This window comes from Taeniopygia guttata, chromosome 30 (assembly GCF_048771995.1).
Source record: "Taeniopygia guttata chromosome 30, bTaeGut7.mat, whole genome shotgun sequence".
Lineage (NCBI taxonomy): Eukaryota > Metazoa > Chordata > Aves > Passeriformes > Estrildidae > Taeniopygia > Taeniopygia guttata.
The window spans coordinates 7,847,024-7,874,542 of NC_133055.1; the positions used below are offsets into that span (position 1 = coordinate 7,847,024).

Below are 27,519 nucleotides of genomic sequence, written 5' to 3' on the forward strand. Positions count from 1 at the left end.
GAAGGTACAATTGATGGTGATGTAGTTTCCCTTGTAAATAGTTTTTCTTATCCCTTCTGTTGTCAATATTTTTTCTATTCCTGTTTGTTCCTTATCTCGTTGCTGTTCCCAGTAAATTGTTCTTATCCCAGCCTGGGATCTTTCTATTTCTTTCCTTCAGTGGAAGGTGGGAGGGCAACGAGAGCCAGCACGGTTTTAGTGGGAGCAGGAAATTGGGGAATCCCATTCCTGAATCCCGGCCTGTGGAAACTGAGCATCCCAGCTGGTGCCAGCCCTGGTGGCCATGGCAGCAGCCTTGGGAGCGGGTCCCTGGCTGGGGCTGAGGGAACCTCTTCACTCTGGTGCCCAGGGACAGGAGTGGAGGGAGCGGCTGCAGCTGAGTCAGGGCAGGCTGAGGTTGGATCTCAGGGAAAGGTTTTTGCCCAGAGGCTGCTGGGGCACTGCCCAGGCTCCCCAGGGAAGGGCCACAGCTCCAGGGCTCTCTGAGCTCCAGCAGCATTTGGACAGCGCTGCCAGGCCCAGGCTGGCAGTGTTGGGGTGCCCTGTGCAGGGCCAGCAGCTGGACTCGAGGATCCTAATGGGTCCCTCCCAGCTCAGCCACTTCTGTGCTTCTGGGATCCCATGACCCTGGGAATGGGATGCCAGAGGTTGCCATGGCAATTGTCTTGGTTTGGAAGGACAGGTGTCTGCTAAGGAAGGCAGGAGCCTCCCCTGAAATGGAAACTGTAAACCTCCTCCCTCCAAATTGTTATAAATTTGAAATTATGGGGGCTTTTTCGGCAAAGATACGGGAGCAGGAATTACAGCTCTTTATTAGGGAAGAAAAGAAAAAGATATAATAAACAATGCAGTAATGCAAAACAACACTGACAGAGTCAGAATACAACCTGACAACCTTTTGGTCAGGGTGTTGGTAGCAGTCTGATTGGAATGGTGGTTGCAGTCCCCCTGGAGTGGCAGGTGTGGTTCTGTTGGAGTAGTGATCCTGTAGAAAATGGTGTAGTCTTCCTCTGAAGAGGCAGTGGAAGAGGCAGCTGTCCCTCTGGGAAATCCAGTGCGGAAAAAGCCATGCTGGTGTTCCAGAATCTCAAGATTATATCCAGGTAGAAATGCTTGGCTCCTCCCTCTGGGCGGAGAATCTCCCAGCGGGATGTTATAGTTCATATCAGTCGTGCAGTGACATTCAATAGCTCATTATTAGCCGATGTCTCCCCAGAAGGAGAATAGGTTGTGAAAGAGAAAAGGAAATCTGCCCTCTGCACAACTGCCATAGAGATGGCAAATGGAATACATCTTGCCTTTCAATCTGGGACAACATGTTTCACTAATGAGTGGATACATCGACCACAGTGCTAATGACCATGCATATTTCATTAATGAGCAGATACAAAGATACCTTTGGTTGGAAGGTTCATCCCGAGGCCACCTTTGGCTCAGGGCCTGCTCTTCAGGCCTCACTCAGGGCTGTTGTCCAGGCCTTGGCACTTCAGGGACGGGGTTGAGTGCTGGGCTCGACACTGAACGGCTGGACTGGATGAGCTCAGAGGTCTTTCCCCACAGAAAGGATTCTGTGATTCCATGGTTCCATCTGCTGCATTCAGCCAGGTCCATGTTAGCAGCATTCATTTGCTCAGAAAGTCTCCTCTTGCTCAGCTCTTGAGGCCTGAGGCTTCAGCTCCTTCAGCTCCTGGTGCTCAGCTGCTCGTGCTGAATGAGACGACTCGGAGAGAACAACACAGTCCATGCAATTCCTTCTGGAACACAGAAAGGGGAGGCCGTGAAAACAGGAGCATTGCTTGGTGTGGCCTCCTCTCTGCCCTTGATGCCTTTCAGCCCTTTGAACCAGCCAAGAGCTTTCTCCAAGGGTGCAATGGAGCAGCTGCTCCTGCTCCCAGGTCTGGCTCTCTCCAGTCTCTGACCTTGCCTGGTTTTGTCCCTCTTGCTGTGCCCTCTGCTCCCCCAGGGCTCGGTGGCTGCTGCCCAGGACTGTGGGACTGGCACATCCCGTAGTCCAGACCCTCCTTTCTCTGCCCTTGGATCTGCCTGGGCACAGCAGCCGTTTCCATCTGGAAGCTCTCCATGGACAGGGAGTCCCCAGCTCCGTTCCTTGCACAACCTCCAGGAGCCCAGGGCTGCCATCTCAAGTCTCTGCTGGCACTGGGGGCTCCCAGGTGGGCACAAGTGGGACAGCAGAGCCAGCAGGGAGCCTGCGAGTCTCTTCCAGCCCTGCCTGCTCAGAGTTTGGGCCTTGGAGCCTCAGGTGGCCAAAGGCAGCTGCTGCTGGTCCCTCTGTGTGCCCCGTGTTCAGCCGTGCTGCCCCATCAGTCTGTGCCCAGCAACGGGGAAAAGCCTCAGCCCTGCAGGGCCAGGAGCTGCCGGGCTCTGCCTGAGCAGCTCAGCCAGCGGGAAGGGAGCTGCTCCCCACAGGAACCAGGAGCAAAGGACACTCCTTTTATAGAGCATGTTTCTATTTAAAGGAAAAAGGAAAAAGTAATAAAAAACTATATAAAATGTGAGAGATAAAAACAAAACCCAAGTGTGTAGTGAAAAACTTCCCTAGCTTTGGATTTAGAGGTAACTGGTCTTTTGAAAAAGAGAACTCAGTTATTTACTTGTGAATGTGCTAATGGCATGGATCCATCTTGCTGACCTCAGCAGCCTTTTAAAATCAATTTTTTGGTTTGTTTCCAACATTGTTATTTTAAATTGTGGTTGAAGCAGGAGGAAATTGCTTTGTGCCCTTCCAGCTCCAAGCAGGACTGGGAATCTCAACTCTGCTAAATCCCAAACCCTTCAGAAGATACCCTTCCTTCTCACCCTGTGAATGAGCTGCACATTCCCGTTGAAACTGTCAAGGGTTTCTTAAAGACAGAAAATCCCTCTTACAGCTTTTTGGCCTGGTTTGGAAGTGCAGAAGGGCACTTCTCCATCCATCAGTTCCAGACTGCACTGCCTCGGGAACACGGCCCACTTGCCAGGTTCAGTCTATTTGTGGCACTTCTAGGGAAGGAAGAAAGTGCAACTGCACAATTCCAGCCAAAAAGGAATGAAGAGTGGAAAAGACAAAACATCTTGGGGAGATCCAGGCTTTCAGCTGGGGCTGTGGAGAGTTTTGGTCCTTGCCAATTGGATGTGTGTCCCCAGCTGCAATCTCCTGGCCTGCAGGGGAGCCTCACTCACCTGCCAAAGCAGAAAGCTCAGGCACTGTGCTCCAACGGGCTCGTCTGATGCAAAGCTGTCAGAGCAATGTGAGGGCAGAGCCAGCCCAGCTGTGCCCGGGGCAGAGCCCAGCAGAGCCCTGGCAGAGCCCAGAGCAGCCTCAGCACCCGCAGAGCCCGGCTGCAAGGAGAGAAACCAGAAAGCGCCCGTCAGCTGAAGGCTGCTGTCCCCTTGTCCCAGCTGCCCACAGAGCCCAGGCCATGCTGGCTGTGCCCAGAGCTGTGCCCAGAGCTGCCCATCACTGCTGCCTTTGGGAGCAGAGCAGGAGGGCAGGACATTCCCAGCCTGCAGCCAGCCACGGCACATCCAGCCCTCAGCAGCTGCCCAGAGCAGGACGCTCCTGTGCTCGCTGCCATCTCCCCAAAGCTCTGATCCCACCATCCCCAGCAGACAGGACTCACCTGGAAGAAAAGCTGGTCCCAAACGATGTCCTCAGCCTTCTCCAAGGGCACGGCCCATCCACGCTGCAGCTGCTCCCAAGCACTTCCTGATCCAGGCTGGATCCCACCTGGAACGCTTCCTCTAGAAAAACAAACAACAAATTATTGAAAAGAGATTACAGACAAAAAGGAGAAAAAAGGAAAAAAGTAAATAAGTAAATAAAAAAAAGTCACAGGTGAGGGAATCCCAGGCTTTCTCCCTTCCCCCTGCACTGCCCCCGTGGTGATCCCAAAGCAAACAAGGGCAGTGGAGCAGCCCAAGCCCTTCCTTGCCTGCAAAGCAAAGCAGCCCCTGCACAGGCTCTGCAGTCCCACCTCTGCTCCCACCATGGGGGTTTGTTTGTGTCGGGCTGGCTGCCCCAGCCCAGCCCCAGCCCGGGGCACGGTGGGTGCTGGGGGCTGTTGGCAGGGCCAGGAGCCCACTCCCATTTCGTACCCACCCCAGCCCATGCCCCCAGCCCTGCCAAAAGCAGCCTGGCAGCCGACTGAAGGATCAGCTGCATCTGCCCCAGCAAAGGGGGAACCTTTGGTTCCCAGCCAGGCTGTGCAATGACCAAACCTGGGAGCATCCCCTGCATGTGGACCCATCTGCAAATTCCCTTTGGAGCCTGGCTTTGGAGAAGGTGCCAGAATAAAAGGCCATCATCTTCAGCCTGCCAGAGACCAGGTGGAGCAAGAGGTTGTCATCCTTGACGTCATCCTCGCTGCCCCCAGCAGCAGCAGCCCCACCTGGTACAGCTTCTCCAGGGGCTCCTTCTCCTTCCCTGGGGCCAGACCAGGCTGTCAGGGTTCTGCCCAGGGCCCGAACCATCCATGAACCACGGCAAGCAAAACCAGGGGGGATGGTGGCCCCCGGTGATTGCCACACCAGGTCTCCAGCTCAGCTCCAGTCCTAGAGCTGCATGTTCCCTTCTGCTGAGCCCTGCTCAGAGCTACAGGCAGGACAAAACCTGTCTGGTTGGCTTTGCCACTGATTGCCAAGAGATGTGTGGAGCTGTTACCTGCCAGGCCCCTGGATCCAACAGTGCACGTGGATCTCTCCCATCTTCTAGGCCAGAGGAACCCCCTGCATCCAGGGATCACAGAAAAGCTCTTCTAAGGATGGCCTGTCCAAGGGCTGCATGGACAAACACCTCTTAATGGGGAGAGAAACCAGAAATCACCAGGCAGTTGGAGAAGTTGCCCCCTGTTCCCATGCCCAGGCCATACTGGGTGTGTCCAGAGCTGGGCCTAAACTTCCCCATGGATTCTCTGTTTGGAGGAGAGCAGGAGAGCAGGACATGTGCCACCTCCTCAGCAGCTGCCAGAGCGGGATGCTCACGAGCTGCTGCTGTTTCCCAGCTCTGGCATTCCCCCATGGCCAGAGATGAGGATCCACCTTGAGAGAGACGTCATGGGAACAAGATCCGCCCCCAGATGATCTGCTGGCCCCTCCTGAAAGGGTGCTTCCCCATGATCAGGTGGTACAACAGGAGGCCCAGGGACCAGATCATCGCTGCCTCACCGTGGTAGCGTTGGTGGTGGATCCACTCTGGTGGGCTGTAGGACAGGGTTCCTGTGGAATACAGACAGAGCTCATCAGGGGGATGCTGCTGCTCCCAGAGCCTGGCCCCTGCACCCCTGGGCATGTGGGGGCTGCCCCAGTGGTACACGGGGTGATTGCTGCCCTCTCGCCAGCACCTGGGACTTGTGTACAGACTCGGGGCTGGAACAGAAGCCACTGGTGCTGGAAGAGGGGTGCAGAAACCCTGGGAAGGCCCAAGAATGACACACAAAAGAAAAACTCACCCAGTGGTGGAGAAAACCCCCTCTTCTCCCTGCCTGTATGGCCCCACAAAATGTTAACAAGCCAAGGCAAACAAGGGGAGCAGAGCAGTCCAAGCCCTTCCTCACCTGCACACCAAACTGGCATGGGGTCAGACCCCCCTCTCTGCTACCCCCATGGGGTTTTTGTCGGGCTGGCTGCCCCAGCTGCAGCCCCAGCCCAGGGCACAGTGGGTGCTGAAGGCTGTCAGCAGGGCTGGGAGCTGGACCCCCTCATACCCCACCCAAATCAACCTGGCTCCAGCATTAATCCCATCCCAGCTGCAATAGGAGAAGCCCCGGTGCTGCACCTCGGCTGGGCCATGAGATGCCCAGGAGCATCCCCTGGCAGGGCTCACCTGCAAACTGGGTGTAGGCTGTGTCTTGGAGGAAGGCGCCACAGCCAAAGCCGATCAGTTTCAGCGGGCCGGTGGCCAGGTCGAGCAGGATGTTCCCTGGTTTGATGTCCCTGTGCAGGACCCCGCAGCTGGTGCAGCGCTGCACGGCCTCCAGCACCTGCGGAGCAGCCCCCGCGCCTCCTCCTCGGACAGGAGCCCCGAGCGCCCCCTGAGCGCCCCGGGCCGGCCATCCCCAGGCGTTCTCTGCCGGCCCCGGGACAGCGGCGGCTCGGGGGCGGCGGCCGCGCTGCCGAGCGGCGGAGCTCGGGCCGGGGCAGCCGCAGCGGAGGCGGCGGGCGCGGCCGCGCCGCGTGTGTCCTCCGCGGGGCCCGGGAGGAGCCGGGGCCGGGGCCGGGACCGGAGCCCACGGCGGGGCCGGGGCCGGGCTCGGGCCAGGCGGAGCCAAAGGGCGGCGATGCCGCCCCAGCCCCGGGCACTGATGCCCGCCCGGCAGCGGCACCGCCAGCACGCCCAGAGCCGGGCGGAGGCGAGACCGCGGCGGGACGGGCGGGGGCGGGGACGGGGCAGCCCCGCCCGGGGCCGGGGGCGGGCCGGGGGCATGGCCCGGCCGGGCAGGGGGAGAGGGAGAGTGGGAGAGGAGGGGACAGCGGGAGAGGGAGAGCGGGAGAGGAGGGGACAGCGGGAGAGGGAGAGGAGATGCAAGAGGGAGATAGAGTCGCTGCTTTCACTGCCGCTGCTGCCGCTGCAGCTGAAGCTCCGTGTCCGTGTGTCCCCGTGTCCGTGTGTCCCCGTGTCCGTGTGTCCCTGTGTCCGTGTGTCCCCGTGTCCGTTTGTCCCCATGTCCGTGTCCCCGTGTCCGTGACCCCGTGTCCATGTGTCCGCTGCCTGCTCGCCCCCGCGCCCAGCCCAGCGCTCCCCGGGGCAGCCCCTGAGCCTGTCCAAACACGGGAACTTTGCCCTGTTCAGCCCAGACCCAGAGTTTGGACTCCTGCACAGGGGCACAGGAATCCCCTCGGTCACTGCTGTGCATTGTCCCTGTTGAGGGTCAAACACTATCGCAGCTCATTCCCTGAACGCTGAATTTGTACCTGACCCAAGCACTTCACTTAGTCTCCAGCACTGATTAAAAAAAAAAAAAAAAAGAAAAAAAAATCACAGGGTAAGGCAAACCATGTGTAGCTCATGGTATTTTAGAGTGTCTAGAGTCATGGATCTTAGAAGCGAGACCCATTTGGATTAATGGGATGGGGAAGTAGTGCAAGATGGAAAAGGGGAGCATAAAAGGAAACAGAAAAACATCTTAGATTGTTTTGTTCCATTTTAATTTCATTTCTTAAAAGCTGTTTCAGTTTTCCCAGAATCTTCTCCACAGTCCTGTTTGCTCTTTCCAAGAACCTTTGCTGGAGAATGAGGAAGCTTTGAGCAGCTTCTGTCACAAGATGTGCCACCAGCTGCAGCTTCTCTTGGCTTCCCACACCGTGTGTGCAGCTCGACTCTTGCAGCACAGCAGGACAAATATTTGAAGAATTTTACAACTTGTTCTTTCTTTTCCTTGTGGGCTGGGCAGTTGTGCCATTGGTGAGATTTTCATTGTTATTGTTCTACCCTAAGAACCATGACAGTCTGCCAGGAATTGTCAGGGAATGCAGAGAAAGAATCTCCAGAGCCTTCAGCCAGAAATGGAGAGCTGTGTGATTTCATTCCAACATCCCCATGGACATCTTGAAAGTGAGGTAGAACATGAACATGGGCTGACAGAGGGAGTTTGTTTCTGTGTTCAGTTTAGAAGCTTCCACATCTCATGCAATGATATAAATCAAGAGTTCAATCAGTTCATGGAAAGCACCAGAACAAGCTGGACCTCTCAGTGGATGGCTGAAAGAATGTGAAAGAAGAAATGCAGACAATGACTTGGTGGACTTTGTCTGGAAGAAGAGTCACTTTTTCATAACAATTTCTGTTAGAAATGGGAAGCTTGACTCAGCCAATATATCAAGCATTAATTCAATTAGTTATTATTATTTAGTAATTATTATTGTAATGTATGAGCAAAGACAGCACTGGGCACAGTGGTGGGGGTTTTCCCCTCCAACTGCACACTGATTGTTGGGCTTGCTGGTATTTATTGATCAGATTCATGCATAGTCATAAGCTTTTCCCAGTAGTTTCTATTTTCCATTTTTACGCAAGCTTTCGGCAGTTTCTATTTCTACCTTTGAACGTCACAATTCTATACTTTTGAAGTGATATGTGGAATAAATAAATAGACTCCACAGCTTGGGGTAGTTATGAAGTGGGTTTGTATTGCCAGTGCCCAGCACAAGTGAGATAGCTCTCCAAAAACTTGTGCCCCGATCCTTACTCTGACCCACACTTTTCTTCACAAAGGTGTTCCATATGCAATAATTACACAACCTTCCCATGCATATTCAACCCCTGGCCCCGCCTGTCCTCGCCTTCCATGCTAAATAGGTCTGGGCCCTTCTGGCCATGCGTGGTTTGCCATGGTGGTCCTGCAGGGGTCTCTGGTGGTCTCTTGAGGCTGAAGATTGTGGTCTTCTTCATGATTGAACTTTTGAATTCTCTCTGCACATGCGCTTTCAGTCCTTCGGTGCTTATCTGTGTACATCTGTCAGTCTTGATAGGCCTGGAGACAGGGAAGCTTCTTTATCTGGATTCTTTGCATCCTTAGGCATTGTTCTTTGTGTAATAAGCTTCAGAAATTTGCATTTTCTTATGCCCTTTGTACTGTGGAAGAGGTTTCTTAAGTAAAAGGCTGAAATTCAACACATAACTGTACAAACTAAAATATAAGTGCTTAATTCATTTTGTTAACTTCAGTGAACTGCAAAAATCTATTTCAGAGGAACTTCACGATTGCAGATTTTTCCAGGCAGCTGTTATACGTGGAATGAAAAGCCATGAGATAACTGTTGTTTTGTGGAGAAGTCTCCATAACATTAACAGGAGGAATTCTCTCCCTAAGTGAACTGAACAAAGACTATTCTAGAGGTGGAAAACTGACAGAAAAATTTAGGTTTTGTCTCTTTATATTGTCAGGTTATACGGAGAGAGGAAGTGGTCTGAATATTTTGCTCTGATTCTTATTACTCTTTCTTTTATCTACTGTTAATAAACTTTTCTCTACACCCTTTTACAGTTTTGATCCCACTTTGCCTTTCTCCTAATCCTATCTCACAGCAGGAAATGAGTAAGTATATTCTAGTGAGTGCACTGGTAATTAGCCAACACTGAACCCACCATGCTAATTGATGCATTGGCCGAGAAATCACAAAATGATGAACCAAAACTGCTACAGAAACTTCCTGATGAACTGCCCCAGACCAGAGGGAAATCAAGGCAGAGCCATGGTTTGTCAGGACTTGCTGGATCCTAATGAGCCCTGTGGTGCATTTGGAACTGAGCCCTGGAAGCTCAGGGCCTGAGAGGAGATTGCACAAACCTTTCCAGGAGTCAGAGACATAGGAAAAACCCCAAGTGTCTCAAAGCATTAATGGGACCCACTGAGGTCCATCCCCAACACAGGCTCCTCATGGACTCCTTGGAGGAGAGAATTGGAGGCCAGGATGGCACAAAAACCTCTCAGAGACTCAAAATGGCACAAAAAGCTCTCAGTGGGGAAAGGAAATTCCAAAGTACCCTACAAAAGTTGAGTATCTCAAAGTATTAATGAGCCCCACTGAGTGTCAGTACAAATCTCTCAAGGGACTCGTTAAAGCAGATAATTGGGGCCATGATTGCACAAACCTCTCACAGAGTCTGTATCAAAAGGGAAACACCAAGTACCTTAAAAGAACTGAAGTACCTTGAAGCATTAATGAGCCCCACTGAGTATTGCTAATTACAAAGGCTCTCCAGGGACAAATTACAGCAGATAATTGTAGGCCATGATTGAAGAAACCTTGCAGAAACTGCAAGGCCAAAGCTAAAGCCAAAGTCCTTTGAAAAACCTGCAGTCCCTGGGAGCATGAAGGAGCCCCCAGGGCCATTCCTGGCCAAGGCTCCCCAGGGACTCCTTCCAGCAGATCCTTGAGGCCACTGGGATGTGGGCTAGGGGGGGATGCTGAGGGCAGGACCAGGGGGTGACAGTGCCCAGCCTGGCTGGGGCTGTGCCAGGAGGCCCCAGGGCCTCAGGACAAGGTGTCTCCTCACAGCCCTTGGTGGCACAGACCCTGCTGTGCCCCAGGGCACCAAGACTTGGCTTCTCTTTGTCCCCACCTGTCATCAGTGCCTCCAGTTCTCTGCTCTGCCTGGGGCCTGGGGACACTTTCTCAGTCGTGTCCCTCAGTGGGACCCATTAAAAGTCCAAGAAACTTTGGAGTTGGATTCTGACCTGGAGTTCTGGAGAGGTTTCTGCAGCTCCCTCCCAGGGCCTGATGTTCAGGGCCTGAGCACAAAGCCCCAGAGGGTCATTAAAGTCCTTGTGCTGTGTCTGTGCTGCTGAGCTGGGCCGGGCTCCTGGCACAGAGGGTGATCCTGGTAACCAAGCAGAGCTTCAAAAGCCTATTTCTCTTGCTGAGCAGCTCTTCTCCCAGCCCAGCAGGGCTGGGGCACTGCCTGCAGCCAGCCCGGGCACAGCACAGAGGCACAGAGAGCTTCAATCAGTCAGGGCTGGGAAGGGGCTGAGAAGTGCCTGGGGCAGAATCACTGCCAGCCCTTGGCACAGGAACCTCTGGCTGCAGGACAATGCAGCTGCAGCTCCTGGAGTGATCTCCTAAAGCTGGAACATCCCAATGCCCACAGACCCTGTGAGTACAACTCTGAGTATTTCTGGTGCAGGGCAGGTGAAATGCTCATAAAGCTCTGAGATGCTGAGGGGTTCTGATCAGTCATAGAATTTTTCCAAGACAATGATTTTGATAAAAAGGAGGAAATTTCCTAAGGCTTTTTATTCAGTTTCCTATTATTGGAGAGTGACAGGGAAGGGGGGTAAATATTAATGGTGGTTTATGAATTTTGACAAGTGCATGAGATATCCAAACTGTTATTTTAGTGATCAATAGGTTCACAGGAGATCCCTCATGTGCTTTCAGCCACTCTGCCCATGGACAGCAGCAGCACCACCTTTGCTGGAGCCATCAGGCTCAGTCTGAGCTGTCCTTGCTCCAAGCTGCAAACAGAACCTGCCCCCAGCCAGTGCCCTGCAAACAGGGAGGGTTCTGTCAGGCCAAGGAGAGTGCACAGAGATTTGGGGTCTGGGAGTGCTGGCAGGGAGGGATCAGGCACAGGGAAACACCTGCAGGAGGAAAATCTCCAGGAAGCAGAGAGAAGATCAGGGAAGGAGAGAAAACAAAACCCAGAAATGCTGTGGCAGGGAGAGTTTAGAGATGTCCAGAGGATGCCCTCCAGTGCAGCCCTTCCCTCTGCACAAGCCCCCTCCCTCCTGTGCCCCAGCCAAGCCTCTGCCCTCAGGGCCGGGGCTCCAAGGCGTGCAGCCCCTCCTGTGCAGGCAGAGCTACAGCAGAGCCGTGGGGCAGCTCTGCAGCCCCGGGCCCAGTTCCCTCTGCAGAGCACAGGGCTGGGAGCAGCTGCCCGGCACTGGGGGCTCTGGCAGGGGGCACAGCTGGCTCAGGGTGACACAGCTGTCCCCAGTGCCCGGCTCTGGGCAATGCTGGCAGTGCAGCCAGGGAAGGAGCTGTGTGTCCCTTCATCCAGTGCCATCAGAAGGACACTTGGAAGTCTCCCTGAGATTTCAGTCCAAGCTGGGAGCTTCAATGCAGGGTGCAAACCTGTCCAAAGCATCTCTGAGTTATAGGATTGATGGGGAAATGCAGATGTGTTCTGACACTGAAAATGCTGCTGGGTTGGTGAAATGAGCAAGGTGAGTCCTTGGCTCCAAATGTGGAGCTGAGCTGTGGTGGATCCATCTGCTCACAGCAGTACCTGGTGAGCTTAACAGAGAACTTGCGAGTGTGAACATCCTCCACTTGAGATAAGTGAAAGCCCAGAGAAACTCCAAACAGAATGAGGTAACAGACCTTCTTCCCCCAATCTCTGCTCATAATTTTGCATCAGACAACTCACTCTGTTCTACCGCAGGGCAGCAGAAATGCTGAGCATTTCTGATATCCAGGAACACCATCAGAGATAAGGGGGAGCTTATAAAGAAGACCCCAAACATCAAAAACCCTAAAGACAATGTCCACGTGTGTCACAGAGGAGGGTGTATGGGAAATGTCTTTGATTTCGTTACAGGTATCTCCTCTATCTCTTCACTGTCCTTTCTCCATGACCAGGTGCCCATGTGCAGCCACAGCAAATGTCCAACAGCAGCTCCATCAGCCACTTCCTCCTGCTGGCACTGGCAGACACGCGGCAGCTGCAGCTCCTGCACTTCTGCCTCTTCCTGGGCATCTCCCTGGCTGCCCTCCTGGGCAACGGCCTCATCATCAGCGCCGTAGCCTGCGGCCACCACCTGCACACGCCCATGTTCTTCTTCCTGCTCAACCTGGCCCTCAGCGACCTGGGCTCCATCTGCACCACTGTCCCCAAAGCCATGCACAATTCCCTCTGGGACACCAGGAACATCTCCTACACAGGATGTGCTGCACAGCTCTTTTTCTTTATGCTCTTCATTGGAACAGAGCTTTCCATCCTGACCATCATGTGCTACGACCGCTACGTGTCCATCTGCAAACCCCTGCACTACGGGACCCTCCTGGGCAGCAGAGCTTGTGCCCACATGGCAGCAGCTGCCTGGGCCAGTGCCTTTCTCAATGCTCTGCTGCACACAGCCAATACATTTTCCCTGCCCCTGTGCCATGGCAATGCCCTGGGTCAGTTCTTCTGTGAAATCCCCCAGATCCTCAAGCTCTCCTGCTCCAAATCCCACCTCAGGGAACTTGGGCTCAGTGCTCTTAGTGCGTGTTTAGGATTTGGATGTTTTGTGTTCATTGTTTTCTCCTATGTGCAGATCTTCAGGGCTGTGCTGAGGATCCGCTCTGAGCAGGGACAGCACAAAGCCTTTTCCACCTGCCTCCCTCACCTGGCCGTGGTCTCTCTGTTTGTCAGCACTGTAATATTTGCCTACCTGAAGCCCCCCTTGATGTCCTCCCATTCCCTGGATCTGGCCCTGTCAGTTCTGTACTCGGTGGTGCCTCCAGCCCTGAACCCCCTCATCTACAGCCTGAGGAACCAGGAGCTCAAGGCTGCAGTGTGGGCACTGATGACTGGATGCTTTCAAGGACATTAAACTGCTGGCCAATTTCTCCAAATTACTTTGAATAAAAGTCATATTTGATACTTCTTTTTGGTTTCATCTTGGAAGTCTTTGTTTTACATTTAATGTTGTCCACAAATAAATGCCATTCCTTGTGCCATTTCTCATTTTGTTTCACTCCACCTTTCCTGTACCCACAGACTGTGTCAATTAGGGGCTGCACTCTCAGTGACTTTAAAGGAACTAAAGGAACTCCCAGCGAAGTTTTCTGCAGAGATGCCCTTTTGTTGGCTTCTCTGGAGCTGCAGCAGCAATGTCTGTGTGCAGAGCTGGGGCAGATCAGTGCTGGCACAGCAGCTGTGCCCAGGAACAGCAGCACTTGGTGCTGCCAGTGCTGCTCCCGTGGCCCTGCCCCGCTGCCCTGGTGGCCCTGGTGTTGCTGCAGGGCCTGAGTGCTCTCGGGGCCGGGCACAGTCCTGGGGGTGGCAGTGCCGGGGCTGCAGCAGGGACAGGCCATGGGCACTGCTGGGGCAGCGCTGACGCCTCAGGCCAGGGCCTGGGGGCTCCAGGCTCCTTGCCCAGGCTCTCTCAAGAACATGGCCAGGCCAATGCTCAGCACAGAAAACCCCCGTGAGCAGCCCCAGGCTGGCCGTGGGCAGGCTGGGGGCAAACAGCACGGCTGGTGCTCTGCAAGGGCCCTGGGGGAGACGGGAAGGAGCAGCAGAGCAGGGGCTGATCCATCCCCAGTGCGCTGCACAGCCCAGGGCAGCGTCCCAGAGCGTCCTCATGGAGCTGACAACAACATCCCCCCTCTGCAGCCCTGGCCTCTCCCCCAGCTCACAGAGGTGCCACATCCTTGCAGGCACAGACACGGCAGCACTGGCTCAGCAGCCCCTGTTTGCATTGCACACAGCAGGCGGGAGCACCCCCATGCTGGTGCTGTGGGGACATGGACCTGAGGGAGTACAAATGCCATCAGCCCCTGGGGCCAGGAAGGGCTGGGGGACGCCAGGGAAACCACTCAGCTTTGTCCTGGCCTCTGCAGTCAGCCTGAAAGTTTGTTCCCATCAGCTGGGAGTTTCCTGTCGCACTGCAGATGCTGCTGCTCAGAGCCAGGGCTGCCTGGCAGCCACCCCCAAACTGCCCTGAGCATTTCCTTGGCTTCACATTTGCTTTCTTTATTCCCCCTGCTACAGATTTCTTCCTGCTACCCGCCCTTTTTCCCTCTCCAGCAAGCTGCCCATCTCTGTTTGCTCTTTCCTCTCTGGCCTCCAGTCCCCAAATTGGCACCAGAACCTCTCTTAGGGAGCAGTATCATCCCACAAGTTCTTCAGGAATTGTCTACAGGCTCCTGCAGTTCTCCCTGCTGCTCCCTTGCCAGAGGCACCCCAGGCCAGGGGGGCACATCTGGGCTGCTGTGTCTGGCTGTGGGGCTCCCTGTTCTGGGCAGTGAGGAGGAGCTGCAGAGGCTCTGCAGGACTGACAGGATGGGCTTTGGGGCTGTGAGGAGAAGCTGAGGGACCTGGGCTGCTGGAGCTTCTGAAGAGGAGGCCCAGGGCTGCTCCTGCAACTGCTCCAAGGGTGGTTTCAGAGAATCACAAAATCAGCAAGGTTGGAAAAGACCTTGGAGATCATCAAGTCCAACTTGTGCCCTGACACTGCCTTTTTTCCCCTGAGCCTCCTCTTCTCCAGGATAAACAACCCCAGCTCCCTCAGCTGCTCCTCACAGGAATTGTGCTCCACACACCTCACCAGCCTTGTTGCCCTTCTCTGGACATGTGCCAGCCCCCCCATGTCCTTCCTAAATTGGGGGGCCCAGAACTGGACACAGCACTCGAGGTGCTGCCCAACCAGTGCCCAGCACAGGGGAAGAATCACTGCCCTGCTCCTGCTGGCCACACCATTCCTGATCCAGGCCAGGAGCCATTGGCCTTCTTGGCCACCTGGGCACACTGCTGGCTCATGTCCAGCCTGCTGTCCATCAGTCCCTGCAGGTCCCTTTCTGCCTGGCTCCTGTCCAGCCCCTCTGTCCCCAGCCTGTAGCACTGCAGGGGTTGTTGTGGCCAAAGTGCAGGACCCGGCACTTGGCCTTGTTAAACCTCACCTTGTTGGATTTGGGACCTCTGCAGAGCCCTCCTACCCTCCAGCAGATCAACATTCCCAGCCAGTTTGGTGTCACCAGGGTTCCATGAAGCCCCAGAGTGTCCCAATGGTCTCCATGACTCCATGAGGCCTCCCAGAGTCACAATGTCTCTTTGGTTCCATGGGACCCCTTGGTGTCACAAAGTCCCTTGGATCCTTGGGCCCTGCAGTGTCACAGTGGCCCCTTGGTCCCCCAGGGCCCTGCAGTGTCACAGTGGATCCTTGGTTCCAGGAGGTGTCACAGTGCAGCAATGGTCTCCTTGGTTCCACGGTGTCACAATGGCCTCTTGGTCCCAAGGAGCACTCCGTTCCCAAAATTGCTTCCTTCATTCAACAAGTACTCGCATTGTCACAATGGCCTCTTGGTTATACAAGGTGCCCTCATGTCATAGTGGTCTTTGTTGTTCACGAAGCCCCAGAGAGTAACACTGACCTCCTGGTTCAGTGCAGTGTCACTTGGCCTTGTAAAACCTCACCTTGTTGGATCCAGCCTGTCCAGGTCTCCATGTAGAGCCCTCCTGCCCTCCAGCAGATCCATACTCACACCCAGTTTGGTGTCATCTGCAAATTTGATGATGGTGGACTCAGTCCCCTCATCCAGATCATCAGTGTAGATATTGAAATCCACGCTGGCTGGCTCTGACCCCTCGGCCATCCTGTGGGTGCCCTGTGGTGGCACTCAAGGTGATCTGTTCCATAACCTTGCCAGGCACCGTGCTCAGCCTGACAAGTCTGGAGCTCCCCAGCTCCTCCTTCCAGCCGTTCTTGGGGATGGGCTCACACTGGCACCTCCAGTGCTCTGGGACCTCCCTGGTGAGCCAGGACTGATGGTAAATGATGGAGAGCAGCTTGGGGAGCTCATCCACCCGCTCCCTCATCCCCCTAGGCTAGATTCCATCCCATGCACCTGTGAGAATCTGAGTGCTTCAGCTCATCACCAGCTGCTTCCTCCTGGATCACAGGGGGCTGTTCTGCTCCCTGTCCCCATCTACCAGCTCAGGAGAACACTTGTCCTGAGGACAACCTGTGCACTTGTTGAAAATTGAGACAAACAAGGTGTAAAATCGTTTAGCCTTTTCATTAGTTACTTTATCTTTAGTTCCCTGTGTAGGAGCTGAGCTTGTGACCCCTTTATCTTTAGTTGTATTCTCCACTGCATCCAATAAAGAATAGAGATTCTCCTTCTCTCTGCCTTTGCTACAAAATTTTATGTAAAACTTTTTTTTTTTTTACAGAAATCAACAGGTTAAGTTCTATTTGAGCTTTCACCTCTCTAATTGTCTTTCTGCATAGCCTAAGGGCATTGTAAAACACTTCCTGTGTTACCACTCCTTTTTTCCTCTGAGTTCCCAGGAAAGCTGTATGGGCAGCGAGGACAGTAATTTTCATCACTAGCTCATCTTTTGCCACACTGGGATAGGCAGCTCCTTCCCCATTAAGACAGCTTTCTTGAAATGTGTTCTTCCTTCCTAAACCCCTTCCTTTTTAAGGGCAGCTTTTGTTTAAAATATCAGTACCTGATTCAGTACTCCCCAAATCAGAATCCTAAAAAGGCCAAAGTCTGCCCTTCCTAATTCCAGTGTAGAAGATTTGTTGCTGCCCTCTGCAGAGCTTCCTGCCCTCCAGCACAGCCACACTCCCACCAGCTTGGTGTCACCTGGGAACTGACTGAGGCTGCCCTCTATCCCCTTGTCCAGATCAGCAATAAAGAGATGTAAATGGCCGGGCCAAAGTCTCCAGTTCTGGGGATGCCCCTGGATGTGACTCCATTCCTCAGCTGCTCTGAGTGCCAGGGCTTGGATGAGGGAAATGGTGGGGTGGGGGCAGGGACAGAGTCTGATGGATTGTCAGCCATAAAGGGTCTTGATTTTCATATCTATTCCAACTGCATGAGGAGGCACTTGGATTCAGTGTCAATTGGAGATTTCACACATCAATTTATTAGGAGTAAAAAAAACTAAACAGGACCTGAAGAAATCTTTTCTCACTGTCCTTTTAAATATAGTGTAATCAACCACAAGAGATTTGAAAACTTAAATGATTCCCAGGGCTTGGCTTGTTAAGGTGTTCTGAATGTTAATGAGCCCTGGGGCACTGAATTCCTGCACTGAAGAGCTGAAGGCTGCACAAGCCTCTGGAGCAGTAAAATTCAGCAGCAGCCTCCAAGTTGCTGAGGATGTCAGCAGCCCCCACTGAGGCCATCCCTGCCCAGAGACCCTGGGGGAATGGGCAGACAAGGAGAGCGTCCCTGGGGCTGGGGCAGCAGAACTCAGAGGCACCAGCGGCTCCAGCTGGGAAATGGAGTGTGGGATGGGGCTGTGAAAGCCCTGCCTGGGCTGTGCCCAGCAGGACACACAAGCCCTGACCCCCATCCCCTAAAAAACTCTCTCAATGGGACATTTAAAAGGAATTACAATTGGTTCTGTCCTCTGAGTTGGATGCACTGGAGAAATACCAACAAGAGATTCTCAGGCGCTCAAAACAATAAAACATCCTTTCTGGCAACATAGAAGATAAGAGAAACTTTGGGAAAAGGTTTAATAGGTCATTAAATCAACAAAAAACATTTCTCAAATCATTAATCCTCAGATGTACGGAGTTTTGGAGGTGGAATCCCAGTTCGAGCCATGACAGGATAAATGATTTTTTCCTATAGGAAAGAGAAGTACAAGTCCAAGTGTTCTGGAAGAAGATGAGAGGTGGGCACCCTGAGGCCAAGCCAGCCAGACCTGTCTCTCCTGACACCTTTCATCTAGGGGCTATCCTTGGACACAGGGCATTTTGGAGGTGGAATCTCAGTTTTGGCTGTAGGTTCCTGGATAGGAAGAATTATTTACATTAGGAAGAAAAGCACAGAGCCCCGGTGTTTCAGAGGCACATGAATGCCAGCCCTCAGGAAGCCAAGGCCAGCCAGTCTTGTCAGTCCTGGCAGCTTCTGTCTGGGAGCTATGCTTGGATATAGGGAATTCCGGAGGCAGATCCTCAATTTTGGCCATGGGTGCCTGGTCGAGATGGAAGTTATTTTCTCATAAGAAAGAAAAGCACACGGTCCCAGCGTTTCAAAGGCAGTTAAGAGGTGACCCTTGGGTGGTCAAGGCAGTCAGACCTGTCTCTCCTGGCAGATTTCATCTGGAAACAATCCTTTTACATAAGGAAATTTGGAGAAGAAATCCCAGTTTTGGCCCTGGTTCCCTGGAGGAGAAGGACAGTTCTCTCCCATAGGAAGGAAAGCCCAGAGCCCCAGTGCTTCAGGGGAGATGAGAAGCAGCCCTCAACATGCCAAGGTCTGCCAGACCTGTCAGGTAGTCCCCAGGAGGCCCAGCCAGCCAGACCTGTTCCGTGTTCCCTTGGTTTCATGGGACCCCACAGTGTCACAATGGTCTCCTTGGTTCCATCAGGCCCTGGAGTGTCACAATGTTCCCCTTGCTTCTGCAGTGTCACAATGGCCCCGTGCTTCCATGAGCCCTTGCAATGTAACAATGGCTTCGTGGTTCCACAGAGCCCTGATGTGTCACAATGGCCCCTGGGCTCCGTGTGCCCTCGCTGTGTCACAGCGGCTCCTCTGTGACACTGCGGCTGCACAAGGTCACCATGGACCCTTGTTTCCTTGGGGTCTCTGAGTTCACAATGGTCTCCTTGATTCCATGAGGCAGCACAGTGTCACACCGGCCCCTTGGTTCCATGAGGATCTGCAGGGTCACACAGGTTTGTGACATTTGTCCTTGCTGCCCCTCACATCCCCCTGCCCCACAAACAGCCCCGAGCCACCCGTGAGGAACAGGCCCTGCTGTGCCAGGCTGGGCTCAGGGCTTGGCCTTTCTGCTTCCCCCAGCCAGCCCAGGCCTTGCTCAGCATTGCAGTTCCCTGCTCTGAGCCTTGGGCTCCCTGCAATCCTGGCCTCAAGGATCTGCTCTCACCAGTCCCTGGGGAGCCTTTGGCAGTCCCTGCCTTCACTGGGGCTCAGTGATGCTCCAAGGGACTTGGAGTTTTGCTCCTGACTCCTTGAGCAGCTTCTTCACCCTTCTCTCAGTGCCTGAGGGTCCTGGACTCAGTCCCAAATCCATGGTGGGGATCATCAAAATACAGAAAGCCCTCACGGGTGCTTTGACTTCATTAAATTGTTTTCATCTCTCCAGGGCTTGTGCAGCTGATTGAAGTCAGTTTGGAGTTCTATTAAGGAGGAAGATTTCCAAGTGCACCTCATGACCTTTTTTCCTTCAATCAAATGTGTATTTTTTTATTTTCCAGTTCAGAGAAGAGCTGATAGAAGCATTCCCCAGGTGATCTTGACGCTGAAGTTCTCCTTAGGAGGTCTGGGCATGTAGAAGGATGAGTCCCCTGAGGACTGACCCTGTTTCGACAAGCTGCTCCTCACCCCCAGCCTCACCATGTCTGACATCACCCACCTGGCACTGACATCCCTGTGCCCTGCAGCAGAACCTTGTCCCTGAACTCTGCAGCTCCATGTCCCAGCCCATTGCACCGTGTCCCACCAGCTCTCCTCAGGGCTCTGCCTGCACACAGGCCCAGGAGAAGTTTTCCTCTTGGGAAAGAAAGAATGGAAAAGCCTGAGCAGGTTTCCTAAACCACAAACCCCACTCAGGAGCCACCTGCTCAGTACAGGCTGCCTGGAATGGTGTCACCTTTCTACAAGGGACAGTGTGACCAGAAATGATCTCTGGAAGCAGAATTCTCTGAGACTCCCAGTTGAAATCTCTGTCCCACTCCTTTCCCTGGATCTCTGTTTCAGATGGAAGCTGCTGGTGCCATCCTCACCTTTAACCTCCCTCTGGAATGCAAACAGGTGTTCCCAGGTGTGTTAAGCAGGATTTGCTCAATGTTTCCATAAATCTTTTGTGTCCCCCATGGAAGGAAGGGGCCATTTTGGCACTGAGGGGGTGACGTGGAAGCAAGGAGTCAATTGTGACCCTGGGGTCCCATGGAACCAAGGGGCCATGGTGACACAGCAGGGCCACGTGGATCCAGTGGTCCATTGTGGCACTGTGGATCCAAGGAGACCATGGAGACACCCCCAGAACCTCATGGAACCAAGGAGTCCATGGTGACCCAGCGGGGCTGCATGGAGCCAATGGTCCATGGTGACACTGCCCATCCAAGGAGGCCATTTGGACACTGCGGAAGCTCATGGAGCGAGGTGGCCATTGTGACACTGAAGAACTTCATGACACCAAATATCCATGGGGACACAGCAGGGCATCATGGAACCCAGGAACGGCTGTTGGCAGTGCGGAAACTCCTGGAACCAGGGGCTGTTGTGGCACTGCAGCACCAACACAGCTGCTGCACCTTGTCCCCTGCCCTGCACAGCTCCTTGGGAGGCACGGCAGGAGCAGCACCCTGGGAGCCTCAGGATTGCCCCTCTGGGATCCATGGCACACACTGCCAGGGGCTGGAATTCCAGTTCCCAGCCAGGAAAAGATGTTCCTGCCCTTGAAGGCAAAGTCCTTACGGAAGAGCCAACAGCCAAGTGGAGCAAGATCTTACAGTGACATTTCACCGCCAGCCTTCCTAACTTCACCCATGGTTGTCGTAGCTCATGGATTGGGAATTAAATCAGGGTAGGGTCTTTGGTGGGAGCTGCCCTGGGTCAAGGGAGACACAGAGAGAGAAACAGAGCAGGCAATAGAAGGCAGGAGAGAAAGGAGATGTTTTGGTTTGGAATGACAGGTGTCTGCTAAGGGAGACAGGAGCCTCTCCTGAAATGGAAAAATGTAGACTCTTTCTTTCTGAATTGTTATTATTTTGAAATAAAGGGGGGCTCTCAGGTAAAAATATGGGAGCAGGAATAACAGCTTTTTATTAGGAAAGAAAATGAAAATATGAAAAATTCAGTGAACAAAAACAACACTGAGAGAGCCAGAATACAACCTGACACCCTGTTGGACAGGGTGTTGGCCACAGTCCAATTGGAATTGTGGCTGCAGTCCTCCAGGAGTGTCAGGTGTGGTTCTGTTGCAGAAATGATCCTGTAGAAAAGGGTGTCTTCTTCTGAAGAGGAAGAGGCAGCTGTTCCTCTGAGAAATCCAGCCCAGAAAAAGCTGTGTTGGTGGGCCAGAATCTCAAGACTAGATGCAGGTAGGAATGCTTGGCTCCTCCCTCTGGGTGGAACATCTCACAATGGGATGTTACAGTTCTTATCAGTCATGCAGTGACATTCAATAGCCCATTATCAGCAGATATCTCCCCTAAGGGAGGATTGATTGTGGAAGAGATAAGGAAAAACTGCCCACTTAACACAGGACAACTGTCACACAGATGGCAAATAGAACACATCTTGCTTTTTAGTCTGGGGCAGGAGGTCACAAACAAAATCAGCTGAGAAGGCGGCACTCTGAAAAGCAAACCAAAATTGACAGAAAATTAATGGAACAGAAATCAATAATTCTGGAAGTTTTATTTACTATCAAAATAAATCACAACCACCCAGACCCACACAATCTTAATCCCACAACCTCAAATTTAGATCTCACTTCTCCCGATCTCCTTCCAACCCCATCTCACCCTAGAGGCTGTGGAATTGAGTAATTTTGGCATGGGACTGAGGTGGGAACCAGCCATTTTGAGGTGGGATTGAGCCATTTTGGGGTAAGATTGTGAGGTTTCCAGTGGGATTGAATAATTTTGAGGTGACAGAGCAATCCACCTTGTCTTTTGGAGTGCAAAGATATGGAGAATACTACCAGATATCCCCCAAGAACCCACAAATCCTCCAGAATACGTTCCCAAACCATAAATTCCACCTCAGATACCTCTTAAATGGTGGGACTTTTGACATCTCTGGTCAATACTCTTTTTAGTCATTTTTCAGGTGTTTTAAGTGATAAAGACAAATCAGAAGAAAATTAGGGCCAAACCAAAACCAGAGATCCCTTGAGCATCCCCTGGGCACAAGACAAAACAAACTCAGCAGAAATTAAACTTAACCCTACATAAAATGCCTTGAGGAAGATTTGCTCTTCCCACAAGTCTCTTGTGATGGAAACACAAACAAATCCCAAACTATAAACCAACAACAGAAGCAATTCTGTGGCAGTTCCAAATTTCATCACTTCCAGCACAGCTCCAACTCAGACGCTGGCAGGTTCCAAAAAAGAAACATGGAAATTTGGCCCAATACAGAGTATTAAAAGGAAGGGAAAGCTCTGTGTAGCTGTCATAAAGGTGACGGGAATGAAGAAAAGAATGATTCTCATATTTGGAAAAGCCCCCAAGCCTGCGAATTCACTAATTATTCGGGAGTTTAGCTACTTGAGCTGGGCTTCTTGTAGGACTTTAGTAGCCTTGTGTTCCTCACCTTGGGGTGACTGATCCTGGTCAGTCTCACTGGTATGATTTGCTCCCTTTCCTCCAGTGACTTTAACGAACTTTTCAGGGAAGGACAGGAATATATTTTCTTTACACTGGCCACCCACAACAGCCATTTTCCTCATAAGTTCTCCCAAAAGTTGCTCAGAGGAAGCTGCATCCAAGTTTCCAAGAGTTCCTCCAGAAAGAGGCAGAACCTCCTCATAGGAGGGAACCAGGCTGTTGTCAAAAAGGCACTTGGGGTCAGACAGCAGTGCCCTGAACTCACTGTGCAAAATAATGTTGCAAGCTGGTTAATAAAATTGTTAGAGAAATGCCTCTGCCCCAATTAAGGTGCTACCAAGACCAAATCCAAGGTGGATTTTATTGAACAACAAATGTGAGGTAGAGAGAGGGATGGAAAGAAAGAAAAAAGGGGGGAGAGCAAGGGAGTGACACGACAGAGATCTCCCCTGGGGTGGGGCAAGTGTGACATTGTCCCCTCTGTGCGTGGCCTTCCCAGGGTGGGGGTTTTACACCGGAGCCAGTTTGGGTAAGGGAGGTGGTGTTCACCCCCCACCCCGAGCAGGGATTGCCTCACTGTTTCAGGTTACAGTGTCAGATGTAACCAAAAGTGTTTTCAGTCACCATCTCCATAAACTGTTATCAACAGGTGGGGTAAGGTTCTTTATCTCTTCCATGGCTCAGCCCTGATAACGCCCTCCAGGGGCCATCTTCTGTTAATGGGCCATTGAGTGTCACTGCAGGGCTGATAAAATTACATCATCCCATTGTGGGATGCTCCGCCCAGGGGGAGGAACCAAGCATTCCTACCTGGATATAATCTCACCCTTGCAACACCACGACCACCTTGCCTACTGGATACCCAGAGGACAAGAGCTCCATAACCACCACTGGACCTTCAGAGGAAGACCAGACCCTTCTACAGGATCACCGCTTTGACAGAATCACGTTCATCACTCCAGCCGGACAGCAGCCACCATTTCATCAGACTGCTACCACCACCCTGACCAACGGGGTGTCAGGTTATATCCTGACTCTGTCCGATTAAGCCAGTGTTTCTGTATCATTGCTTTGATCTTAATTTTCTTAGTCAATTGTGATTCTGGCTTAGACTCTCTCCCTGGTTTGCCTTCCACCCAGGACAATACTGAATCTGCTCATCCCTTGTTTTCCTCCCAAAACAGAATTTCCCATCCCCAGCCCTTTGCCAGATGGAGGAGAAGGCTGTGAGGAAGAGGAAGGAGCCCTGGGACACCGAGGCAGGTGAGGAGGAAGTCAGTGCCCCTTTCCCCCTCTCTCCTGTTCCATCTCCCGGCCCAGCCTGGCCCCCGGCTGCAGGACAGCCCCGCTGCCGATGCTCTGCTGACGGGGATGCACTGGGGGGATCTCCTTACCCTTCCTTGTGGCACGGAGGCAAATCCCATCCTCTCTTTGTCCTTCCTACCCCAGAGCAGGAGCTGATGATGGAGACCAGGAAGGACAAATCTCTGCAGCACAACCTCATGGAAGAGGCCGATTTGAGCAAGTCCACAGCGCAAGAATCCAACAGGGAGGAAAAGCCCCGGAGATCCCACAGGAGGAGGGGCTGCAAACCCAGCCCAGGGTGCTCTGAGGAGGAAAGGCCCACTCTGGGTCAGGAAGGTGGGCAGAGCTTCAGCCAGAGCTCAGAGCTGGTGGTCCCTGAGAAGCTTCACAATGGGGAGAAGCCCTACAAGTGCTTGGAGTGTGGGAAGAGCTTCAGGCAGAGCAACAGTCTGAAACGACATCAGATGATCCACACTGGGGAATGGCCCTACGAGTGTGGGGAGTGTGGGAAGGGCTTCGGCTGGAGCTCCCACCTCATCATCCACCAACGCATCCACACAGGAGAGAGGCCCTACGAGTGTCCTGAGTGTCAGAAGAGGTTTCACACCAGCTCCCATCTCCTTGTACATCAGCGGATTCACACGGATGAGAGGCCCTTCCGCTGCCCCGACTGCGGGAAGGGCTTCAAGGAAAACTCCACCCTTGTCACCCACCAGCGCATCCACACTGGGGAGAGGCCCTACGAGTGTCCCCAGTGTGGGAAGAGCTTCACCCAGAGCTCTCACTTGACCCGACATCAACAGAGCCACCGATGACAGAAGCCCTGTGAGTGCCCCAACTGCAGGAGGAGCTTCGTGCACTGCTCCAGCTTCATCCCCCATTGAAGAACCCACATTGGGAAGAGCCCTGGTGATCCCTGTTACCTGTGATCCATGCTGGGAAGATACCTGTACCTTCTCCTGCCCCTGCCAATGACCTTATGTGGGATTGAAGAACATGAGGGTGTGGCCATGGCCCTGTCACTACATTCACTCCCACGTCAGGTCATTGCCAGGGGCAGGAAAGGGACTGTCTCTCTCTCTGAGAAGGTTGTCCTTTCCAGGCAGGAGGAGACATGTGGCCAGGAAGGTAGAATTGATGGTGATGTAATTTCCCCTGTAAATAGTTTTTCTTATCCCTTCTCTTGTCAATATTTTTTCTGTTCCAGTTTGTTCCTTATCTCGTTGCTGTTCCCAGTAAATTGTTCTTATCCCAGCCTGGGATCTTTCCATTTTTTTCCTTCAGTGGAAGGTGGGAGGGCAACGAGAGCCAGCGTGGTTTTAGCAGGAGCAGGAAATTGGGGAATTCCATTCCTGAATCCCGGCCTGTGGAAACCGAGCATCCCAGCTGGTGCCAGCCCTGGTGGCCATGGCAGCAGCCCTGGGAGCGGGTCCCTGGCTGGGGCTGAGGGAACCTCTTCACTCTGGTGCCCAGGGACAGGAGTGCAGGGAGCGGCTGCAGCTGAGTCGGGGCAGGCTTAGGTTGGATCTCAGGGAAAGGTTTTTGCCCAGAGGCTGCTGGGGCACTGCCCAGGCTCCCCAGGGAAGGGTCACAGCTCCAGGGCTCTCTGAGCTCCAGCAGCGTTTGGACAGTGCTGCCAGGCCCAGGCTGGCAGTGTTGGGGTGTCCTGTGCAGGGCCAGCAGTTGGACTCGAGGATCCTGATGGGTCCCTCCCAGCTCAGCCACTTCTGTGCTTCTGGGATCCCATGAGTCTGGGGATGGGAGTGCCAGTGGTTGCCATGGAAACGGGCTCTAGCTGCAGGCCTGAGCTGGTGTCCATGGCAACCACCCCTGGCATGGGGTCTCCATGGAGCTGCCCAGGGACTGACCATAGCAACAGGCGCTGGTGATGTTTGCCATGGTGTCATGGTTTGACGCTGGCACAATGCCAGCGCCCCATGAAAATACAACCTACCAATCAAATGCTGTGAAATGTGATCAAGAACAGAGCAAAGCAGGCCAAACTTAATAACAAAGGAAAAACTTTATTACACTACTACTACTACTACTATAAAAGGAAAAGAAAGGAAAGGAAAAAAAAAAACCACAAAATTCGAAATGAAAACCTTCCAAAACATTTCTCCTCCCTCCACCCAACTCCACCAAACCCCAGCGAGACCCATTTGGATCTTTAATCAAGTTTTCACCCTTCAATATAGTCAATACTGAGTCCATTGGGGAAGAGAGGAGTCCCCCTTGCACCACAGAACCCCAGGAAACACAGCTGCCACCTCTTGTGTTTCCATGTCACACGTGGCACTGCCCAGACCCACCGGCCAGTGTGACATTCTCCTCTCCATGTCACAGTGCTCTCACCACCGTGCATGGACAGAGACTGCTTATAGGGCCCCTTTAAGGATGCTTTGCCAAGGACCACCAAGAACAACAGTCCAGTATCACAATTCGGGACTAGAGTCCCCCCCATTTTCCCCTGGGGCCGAGGATCCAAAGACAGAGATTGCCTTCTCTTCTTCTCTGAAGATGGAGGGCATCCTCACAGCCTCCTCAGCTCTCTCTGTCCATTCCAGAACTGGTAGTTGCTGAAGAAGGTCTCTTGGCTCACCAGTGCATCCCCCTAAAATGCAGTCCCTCTTGAAAGAAAGAGTGGTTCAGTCTATGGTAAACAAGCAGAGTCCAGCCAAAAGCCACTCTATCATCTGCCCCCAACCTTCTTCTCTGAACATCTGAGGTTTCAAGCTGTCTCTCTTCAAATTGAGGAGGAGTAATATTTCATAAAGCCTTCATTTCACAGGAAAGGGTTAAAATTCCCGGACTCCCCGGACGGCTGCAATCTCAGCCCAGGACTCTTTCTCCAGTCTCCCACGCTGGGCATCTTCTCTCCCCCTTCTCCTTCTCCTCTTCCGGCAAACTCCCAGGTGTCTGCTGGCTCTCTATCTCTTTCCCTCTAGCTTAGGGGAGGGGGAACAAAGACATCCCAGATGTTCTCCACCCTTCCGTCCGCAGGAGCTGGCCCAGCTCGGTTCCGATCCTTCACCCCCTGGCCTACCTCTGCAGGCCGCATGGCTCCCCTCCCCCACCCAGCCCGGGCTGGGGGGGACGGTCTGTACCTTGCGATGACCGGAACCAAAGAAGGACGAGTCCTCCTGGGAATTCCGCTTTTAACCCCTCTGTGTTCTCAGAGGCGTGTCCACCTTCAATTGGTCACCCCAAGTGTCAGTATCTAAACCTGACCCCTGACTGGAGGGACCTCTTCCTTCTAAAAAAAAAATTCTCTTCCCGTGTCAAACCATGACACATGGGAACTGAGCATAGCAACAGGGGCTGGTGATGGTTGCCATGGAAACTGACCATAGCAACAGGGGATGGTGATGGATGCCATGGAAACTGACCATAGCAATGGGTCCTGATGAGGTTTGCTGTGGTAATCCAGGGCATCCCTCTGGCTGCCCTGGAAGTTCTGGGACCCTGGCAGGGGGTCAGGAACCCCCCTGGACAGAGCCCCCAGAGACACTGTCTGTGATCTCTGTCCATGGAAAAGAGTTTTCAATCTTACAGGATGAATTACACACTCTGAGTGTTTGACATGAGTAATAATTAGTGTGACACGGGTGCAAAAGTAGAATTTTAGGATTCTAGATAAGGGGTTCAAAGGAGGCAAGATGGAGGAAATCATGTGTGTCCTGTCCTTTTTCATCTTCTTCATGCCTTTCATGTTTCACTGCAGTGTTGGCATTTTTCTATT

At 53.0% G+C, this 27,519-nt stretch overlaps 1 protein-coding gene and 1 pseudogene across 1 annotated transcript in view; one reads left to right on the forward strand and one right to left on the reverse strand.

Moving 5' to 3' along the window:
• Positions 1-27,519, forward strand: part of LOC100230077 (uncharacterized) — a 674,623-nt pseudogene that overhangs the window by 560,376 nt on the left and 86,728 nt on the right.
• Positions 1-27,519, reverse strand: part of LOC140680874 (uncharacterized) — a 989,054-nt gene that overhangs the window by 159,519 nt on the left and 802,016 nt on the right. The window lies entirely within an intron of this gene.